The following is a 10,050-nucleotide window of genomic DNA, read 5'->3' as shown; positions in this document are numbered from 1 at the left end:
CAGGAGAGATGAGGAAGAGGAAATACAGAGGAGAGAGGAAATACAGAGAATACAGAGGAAATACAGAGGAAATACAGAGTAGAGAGGAATAAGATAGAAGGATACAGAGTAGACAGGAAATACAGAGTAGAGAGGAAATACAGAGGATACAGAGGAAATACAGAGGAAATAGAGTAAGATGAATACAGAGAAATACAGAAGGAGAGGAGGAATCAGAGGAATAATGAGGAGAGAGGAAATACAGAGGAAAATACAGAGGAGAGGAAATACAGAGGAAATACAGAGGAAATACAGAGTAGAAGATGAAATACAGAGGAGATACAGAGTAGAGAGGAATACAGAGTAGAGATGAAACATACAGAGGAGATACAGAGGGACGGAAATACAGAGGAAATAGAGGAGATACAGAGTAGAGAGGAAATAACAGAGGAAACAAGGAGTAGAGAGGAAATACAGAGGAAATACAGAGTAGAGATGAAATACAGAGGAGACAGGAAATAAAGAGTAGAGAGGAAATACAGAGTAGAGAGGAAAATTACAGAGTAGAAGGAATATCAGAGGAAATATAGAGCAGAGAGGAAAATACAGAGGAAATAGAGTAGAGAGGCAATACAGAAGGAATACAGAGGAGAGAGAGAGGAATACAGAGGAAATACAGAGGAAATACAGAGGGAGAGGAAATACAGAGGAAAACAGAGGAAAAAGTAGAGAGCAAACAGAGGAAATACAGAGGAGAGGAAAATACAGAGGAAATACAGAGGAAATACAGAGAAATACAGAGAAGAGGAAATACAGAGGAATACAGAGAGAGAGGAAATACAGAGGAAATACAGAGGAAAATACAGAGAAAATACAGAGGAGAGATGAAATACAGAGGAAATACAGAGTAGAGAGGAAATACAGAGGAAATACAGAGGAGAGAGGAATACAGAGGAAATACAGAGGCGAGAGGAAATACAGAGGAAATACAGAGGAAATACAGAGGAAACAGAGAAGAGGGAAATACAGAGGAAATACAGAGGAAGGAAATACAGAGGAAATATAGAGCAGAGAGGAAATACAGAGGAAATACGATAGAGAGGAAATACAGAGGAAATACAGAGTAGAGAGGAAATACAGAGGAAATACAGAGGAGAGAGGAAATACAGAGGAAATACAGAGGAGAGAGGAAATACAGAGGAAATACAGAGGAGAGAGGAATACAGAGGAGAGAGGAAATACAGAGGAAATACAGAGGAAATACAGAGGAATACAGAGTAGAGAGGAAATACAGAGTAGACAGGAAATACAGATAGACAGGAAATACAGAGTGAGAGAGGAAATACAGAGGAAATACAGAGGAAATACAGAGGAAATACAGGTAGAGAGGAATACAGAGAAATACAGAGTAGAGATGAAATACAGAGAAAATACAGAGGAGAGAGGAATACAGAGGAAATACAGAGGAGAGAGGAAATACAGAGGAAATACAGAGGAGAGAGGAAATACAGAGGAAATACAGAGGAAATACAGAGTAGAGATGAAACAGAGGAGATACAGAGTAGAGAGGAATACAGAGAGATGAAATACAGAGGAGATAAAGGAGACAGGAAACAGAGGATACAGGGAGATACAGAGTAGAGAGGAAATACAGAGGAAATACAGAGGAGAAACAGAGAAATACAGAGTGAGATAACAGAGGAGAGGAATACAGAGTAGAGAGGAATACAGAGTAGAGAGGAATACAGAGAGAGAGGAAATACAGAGGAATATAAGCGAGAGGAATACAGGGAATAGAGTAGAGAGGAAATACAGAGGAAATACAGAGGAGAGAGGAAATACAGAGGAATACAGAGGAAATAGAGGAGAGAGGAAATACAGAGGAAATACAAGAGAATACAGAGTAAGATGAAATCAGGAAATACAGAGGAGAAGAGGAAATACAGAGGAAATACAGAGAAATAGAGGAATACAGAGCAGAGAGGAAATACAGAGGAATACAGAGTAAGAGGAAAGAGGAAATACAGAGAAATACAGAGGAAATACAGAGGAGAGATGAAATACAGAGGAATACAGAGTAGAGAGGAAATACAGAGGAAATACAGGGAGAGAGGAAATACAGAGGAAAACAGAGGCGAGAGGAAATACAGAGGAAATACAGAGAAATACAGAGGAAATACAGAGAAGAAGAAAATACAGAGGAAACGAGGAGAGAGGAAATACAGAGGAAATATAGAGCAGAGAGAATACAGAGGAATACAGATTAGAGAGGAAATACAGAGGAATACAGAGTAGAGAGGAAATACAGAGGAAACAGAGGAGAGAGGAATACAGAGGAAATACAGAGGAGAGAGGAATACAGAGGAAAATACAGAGGAGAGAGGAAATACAAGAGGCAATACAGAGGAGAGAGGAAATACAGAGGAAATATAGGGCAGAGAGGAATACAGAGGAATACAGAGTAGAGAGGAAATACAGAGGAAATACCGAGGATAGAGAGGAAATACAGAGGAAATACAGAGGAGAGAGGAAATACCAGAGGAATACAGAGGAGAGAGGAAATACAGAGGAATAAAGAGGAAATACAGAGGAAATACAGATAAGAGATGAAATACGAGGAAATACAGAGCAGAGAGGAAATACAGAGGAAATACAGAGAGAGATGAAATACGAGGAGATACAGAGGAGAGAAGGAAATACAGGGAAATACAGAGGAGAGAGGAAATACAGAGGAAATACAGAGTAGAGAGGAAATACAGAGGAAATACAGAGGAGAGAGGAAATACAGAGAATACAGAGGAAGAGGAAATACAGAGGAAATACAGAGAGAGAGGAAATACAGGGAAATACAGATAAGAGAGGAAATACAGAGGAAATACAGAGTAGAGAGGAAATACAGAGGAGAGAGGAAATACAGAGGAGAGAGAAAATACAGAGGAAATACCAGAGTAGAGATGAAATACAGAGGAATACAGAGGAAGAGGAAATACAGAGGAGAGAGGAAATACAGAGGAAATACAGAGGAAATACAGAAGGAAATACAAGTAGAGATGAAATACAGAGGAGATACAGAGCAGAGAGGAATACAGAGGAAATACAGAGTAGAGAGGAAATACAGAGGAAAATACAGAGCAGAGAGGAATACAGAGGAAATACAGAGTAGAGAGGAAATACAGAGGAATACAGAGGAGAGAGAAATACAGAGAATACAGAGGAGAGAGGAAATACAGAGAGATACAGAGGAGAGAGGAAATACAGAGGAATACAGAGTAGAGAGGAAATACAGAGAAATACAGAGAGAGATGAAATACAGAGGAAATATACAGAGTAGAGGGAAATACAGAGGAAATACAGAGGAGAGAGGAAATACGAGAATACAGAGGAGAGAGGAAATACGAGGAAATACAAGGAGAAGGAAATACAGAGGAAATATAGAGATGAAGGAAATACAGAGGAAATACAGAGTAGAGAGGAATACAGGAGGAAATAGAGAGAGAAAACAGAGGAAATACAGAGGAGAGAGGAAATACAGAGAATACGAGAGAGAGGAATACAGAGGAAACAGAGGAGAGAATAAGAATATAGCAGAGAGAATACAGAGGAATAAAGAGTAGAGAGGAAATACAGAGGAAATACAGAGGAGAGAGGAATCAAGAGAAATACAGAGAGAGAGAAATACAGAGGAAATACAGAGGAATACAGAGGAAATACAGAGTAGAGATGAAATATCAGAGGAAATACAGAGCAGAGAGGAAATACAGAAGGAAATACAGAGGAGAGATGAAATACAGAGAGATACAGAGGAGATAAATACAGAGGAAATACAGAGTAGAGAGGAAATACAGAGGAAATACAGAGGAGAGAGAAATACAGAGGAGAGAGGCAAATCAGAGGAAATACAGAGGAAATACAGAGGAATACAGAGTAGAGATGAAATACAAGAGGAGATACAGAGTAGAGAGGAAATACAGAGGAAATACAGAGGAAATACAGAGTAGAGATGAACAGAGAGAAATACAGAGTAGAGAGGAAATACAGAGGAAATACAGAGTAGAGATAAATACAGAGGAGAGAGGAAATAAGGAAATACGAGAGAGAAATACAGGAATACAGAGTAGAGATGAATACAGAGGAAATACAGAGTAGAGATGAATAAGAGGAAATACAGATAGAGAGGAAATACAGAGGAGATACAGAGTAGAGATGAAATACAGAGGAAATACAGAGGAAGAGAAATACAGAGGAATACAGAGGAAATACAGAGGGAAGATACAGAGGAAATACAGAGAAACAGAGTAAGAGGAAATACAGAGGAAATACAGAGGAGAGAGGAAATACAGAGGAAATACAGAGGAGAGAATAATACAAGAGAAATACAGAGAGTAGAGAGGAATACGAGGAAATACAGAGGAGAGAGAAATACAGAGGAAATACAGAGGAGAGAGGAAATACAGAAAACGAGTAGAGATGAATACATAGAGGAGAGAGGAATAAGAGAATACAGAGGAGAGAGAATACAGAGGAAATACAGAGGAGAGAGGAAATACAGAGGAAATACAGAGTAGAGAGGAATACAGAGAAATACAGAAGGAATACAGAGGAAATACAGAGGAAGGAAGATGATACGAGGAAATACAGAGAAAACAGAGGAAATACAGAGGAGAGATAAATACAGAGGAAATACAGAGGAGAGAAGGAAATACAGAGGAAATACAGAGAGAGATGAAATAACAGAAGGAAATACAGAGGAGAGAGAATACAGAGGAAATACAGAGGAAGAGGAAAATACAGAGGAAATACAGAGGAATACAGAGTGAGAGGAAATACAGAGGAAATACAGAGGAAATACAGAGGAATACAGAGAGAGAATAAATACAGAGGAAATACAGAGGGAGAAGAAGAAATACAGAGGAAATACAGAGAAGATACAGAAAGAGGAAATACAGAGGAAATACAGAGGAAGAGAGGAAATACAGAGGAAATACAGAGGAAAAAGAGAGAGAGAATACAGAGGAATACAGAGAAATACAAGAGGAATACAGAGGAGAGATGAAATACAGAGGAAATAAGAGGAGAGAGAAATACAGAGAAATACAGAGGAATACAGAGGATACAGAGTAAGAGAGGAAATACAGAGGAAATACAGAGGAAATACAGAGGAAATACAGAGGAGAGATGAAATACAGAGGAAATACAGAGAAATACAGAGTAGAGGAAATCAGAGGAAATACAGAGGAAATACAGGGAGAGAGGAAATAAGAGGAAATACAGAGTAGAGATGAAATACAGAGGAAATACAGAGAGAGATAATACAGAGGAAATACAGAGGAAGAGGAAATACAGAGGAAATACAGAGGAGAAAATAAGGAAATACGAGGAAATACAGAGTAGAGTGAATAAGAGAAATACAGAGGAGAGAGGAAATCAGAGGAAATACAGAGGAGAGAGGAATACAGAGGAAATACGAGGAGAGAGGAAATACAGAGGAAATACAGAGTAGAGAGAATAGAGGAATACAAGGAGAGAGAAATACAGAGGAATACAGAGAGAGAAGAAAACAGAGGAAATACAGAGGAGGAGGAAATACAGAGGAAATACAGAGTAGAGAGGAATACAGAGAAATACAGAGTAGAGAGGAAATACAGAGGAAATACAGAGGAAATACAGAGGAATACAGAGGAAATACAGAGTAGAGAGAATACAAAGTAGACAGGAATACAGAGTAGACAGGAAATACAGAGTAGAGAGAAATACAGAGATTAATGTACCTTTGACTCTGGTCTAAAGTAGTGCACTATACAGGGAATAGGGCTCTGGTCTAAGTAGTGCACTATATAGGATAGGGCTCTGGTCTAAAGTAGGCACTATACAGGGAATAGGATGCCATAGGCTCTGTCTAAAGTAGTGCACTATACAGGGAATAGGTGCCATTTGGACATACCCTGAGAGAAACTACTGAATAAAAAAGCTCCGTGTGAATCACTCTCAGTGAAGTGTGGCTTGAAGAGTCCTCCTCTCTTTACGTGCTTCCTCTCTGGCTTGTGTTGAATACCAATTTCTGGCTGAGAAAAACAACTTCAAAGCTTTAACAGTGTTTGGTTCTAGTGTCGGGGGTGATTTGACATGTTATTTATTATTAACTCCAGGGATTTCAGAGGGTCACTTCATGTCACTCGCCTCTCAACTACTGTGTTCTCTCTATCTTTACACTAGGTGTCCAAACGACCTCCGTTCCCTATCGGCCTGGTCAAAAGTAGTCCACTACAAAGGTATTAGGGTGCCATTGGAATGCACCCCGAGCTGTACTTGACTGCAGGAGAAACATGCCAATAATGAGCAGCACTCAGCTAGAACAGAACTACTGGGTGAGTTAAGAGGCAATCTGATAACTAGTCAGCCCTCCAGCTAAGAACCAACAACTGGGTGAGTTAAGAGGACAATCTGATAACTAAAGTCAAGAATGGGAGTTGGAATTATTGGAAGTTGTGAAAAACAAGGGTTCCAGTTTGCTTTACATGATGAGTTGGACGAGGGAGAGGAAATCTTCTGACTTCTGTTAACCTTCATTATTGTCTCTCATGTTCCTCCTGAATAGTGTAGTGAGACATATTAATCAATATCGTCTCCAAGACAAACAATAGCATGACTATAAGACGGGAGAATATAGTCTTAGCTACAGTTCCCCGACTTCCCTGTGTTCTGTACTGTTTCAGGCAGTGTGTGAATGAGTGGGAAACATGATTTGATTTCTCATGCATGTAATTGCTTCTATGTGATTGTGTTCACAATCAATGTAAGTCTATAATCTGTTTTGGTAGTCCTGTTGGTCTCTAATTAATCAACCAGAGGGACAGATGGTTAATCTGCCCAGAGACCACTGATATGGTGACCCCTGTTTACCCAGAGACCACAGACCACCCACTGATTTGGGCTCTCTCCACYCATGCCTTACAGATGGAGGCGGGTTGCAGGGGGGCCATTCTGAGGGTACTGGAGCAGTGTAGGATTATTACTCAAAGGAAAGTCTGAGGGCCATTAATTCAGACAAAATGTCTAATAAAATAAGTAGCCTTTACTGAGATGAAAAGCTCCTCAGCCACATGACAGCTGACGATTCTGACACCAACCCTACCCTGGCTCTTGGGTGATGCCACCCGAGGACTCAGATCATATCAGCAAAACAAAGCCAGTGTTGTGTTAAGAGTCTATTCAATATCACCGTTTCAGGTCCCTGGAAGCAGATCCTGCAGACAGGTGTCCTGATGCTGCCGCTCTCACTATAACTGCACATGGAGAACCTCTGTTCCAGCTTGTCCTTAGCCCAGCTATCAGAGGAGCTGCTGCAGTGTAATACCCCCGAKGGCTCTGCCGCTGCCGCATCCACCCAGCCTGAGCCACCCGCCAGTCTGTCTCTCTCCGGCACGCTGGCACCCCCCGGTGGCGGGGCAGTCCAAATGTCCCCCGGCCCCTGATGGGCCGTTAACGTGTTGTCGTCCGGTACACTGACGTCTGAAGGGACCCCATGGCTGTCCGGTATGTGTCCGGTCGTGGGGATCAATGCCGGAGTCAGGGGCCGGAGTAACAGCACCTTCAGGTCACCAAATAGGACGCAGCAYCGGCTCTTCAGCATTTCTGGACCACGCAGCATCACTGAGGAATTAGCWGCACCATGCGATGACACTGAGGCTAAAAAGCTCCTCTACAAATCATCGAATAAAATGTCTACTTACGGGAAGTGTTACCCCCCAAAAAGTCCAAACTGCCTTGGCACCTTTCCCATTAATAACATATTCCATTGGCGCAAACAAGTATCTGAAAGACAGTGGATATTGTTTCGGCTAAAACATCAATGAATAGTTCAAACAGGCGTTCATAATTTCATCACCAAAGATTAGTCTAATCCCGCAGTATCTTCCAGAGTGGTCCTAGAGATCATCCCATTGGTTCATGGTTGATGTCTGGTGGATAACCATTYAGAATATCTGTATGAGTTTCTCATCGATGTACCACAAAAATCTGTCAGGATAATCCGATATCTGTTCATAGATAACTATCCGAGGCTAGACAAAGCGAAACTCTGTCTGTCGTTGGCTGTTCAAAGCTTCCAGTAGCCTGGTTGTCGTTAGTTAGTTCAATACATCACCGTCGCTTTCGTAACCACCGAATGTCCATGTTTAAAGAACAGAATGGTGCATGTGTWTCCATACATTATATTTCATCCCAGCTTTCGGACTGTCCTAATGTCAGGTGCATGCATTCCTTCTAGGTGTCTGTCTGTGTGATCATTGGCTGCTGATTTTGTGCTCACGCTGCTGTTTCAGTGCCATGATTCCTGGGACAGCTCCCAAGCACAGCACGTCACCACAGCAAGGAGGGATGCAGAGCGGGACAACGATCTGCTCAGAATAACAAAAGGAGGAAGCCAGCCATCGTCATGCCTGTCAATGTAGGGTCCGTATGTCCAGCATAGCCTACAAGATACAGAACACACGCTACAATATTCTGATTAAACGTGCTTGCAAAAGGCAGASCACAACTCTAGATTTATTTGATCAWTTATAAAAATATAACATTGCATTKATTAGCATAAAATAACCCACCAACAGTAACTCTTCAACCATTCAAGTTAGGTACAAAACCAACTTTCAACCAAACAATCAATCAATCAATTTTTCCATCTATCTACTACTATTTGAAGAATAACCAGTCACTACCACTACTACTGTAGTCACTACCACTACTATAACCAGTCACTACCATTACTACTGTAGACACTACCACTACTATAACTATAACCAGTCAATACCATTACTACTGTAGTCACTACCACTACTATAACTATAACCAGTCAATACCATTACTACTGTAGACACTACCACTACTATATGACTATATAGACAGTCACTACCATTACTACTGTGAGACACTACCACTACTATATATATAACCAGTCACTACCATTACTACTGTAGTCACTACCACTACTTATAACTAAACCAGTCAATACCTTACTACTGTAGACACTACCATTACTATATTACTACGAGTCCACTACATTACTATAACCAGCCTACACCATTAACTACTGTAGTCACTACTACTACTATAACCAGTCACTACCATTCTACTACTGTAGCACTACCACTCATAACTATACCAGTCACTACCATTACTACTGTAGAACACTACCACTACTATAACTATAACCAGTCATACCATTACTACTGTAGACACTACCACTACTATAACTATAACAGTCACTACACTACTATAACTATAACCAGTCCCACCACTACTATAACTAAACCAGTCATACCACTACTATAACTATAACCAGTCACTACCATTACTACTGTAGACACTACCACATAACTATAACTATAACAGTCACTCACACTACTACTGTAGTCACTACCATTACTATAACCAGTCACTACCATTACTATAACCAGCACTACCATTACTCTGTAGTCACTACCACTACTATAACCAGTCACTACCATTACTACTGTAGACACTACCACTACTATAACTATAACCAGTCACTACCATTACTACTGTAGACACTACCACTACTATAACTATAACCAGTCATACCATTACTACGTAGACACTACCACTACTATAACTATAACCAGTCACTAACCACTACTACTGTAGCACTACCACTATATAACAGTCACTACCACTACTATACTATAACCAGTCACTACCATTACTACTGTAGACACTACCACTACTATAACTATAACCAGTCAATACCATTACTACTGTAGACACTACCACTACTATAACTATAACCAGTCACTACCATTACTACTGTAGAACTACCACTACTATAACTATAACAGTCACTACCATTACTATAACCAGTCACTATCACTACATAACTATAAACCAGTATACCACTACTATAACCAGTCACTACCAACTACTAGTAGACACTACCACTACTATAACCAGTCCACTACACTACTTAACCAGTCACTACTACTACTACTGTAGACACTACCAACTACTATACCATCACTACCACTACTATAACCAGTCACTACCATTACTACTGTAGTC

This window comes from Salvelinus sp. IW2-2015, unplaced genomic scaffold, assembly GCF_002910315.2.
Source record: "Salvelinus sp. IW2-2015 unplaced genomic scaffold, ASM291031v2 Un_scaffold5114, whole genome shotgun sequence".
Classification (NCBI taxonomy): Eukaryota; Metazoa; Chordata; class Actinopteri; order Salmoniformes; family Salmonidae; genus Salvelinus; species Salvelinus sp. IW2-2015.
Note: the sequence above shows the minus strand (reverse complement) of the source record.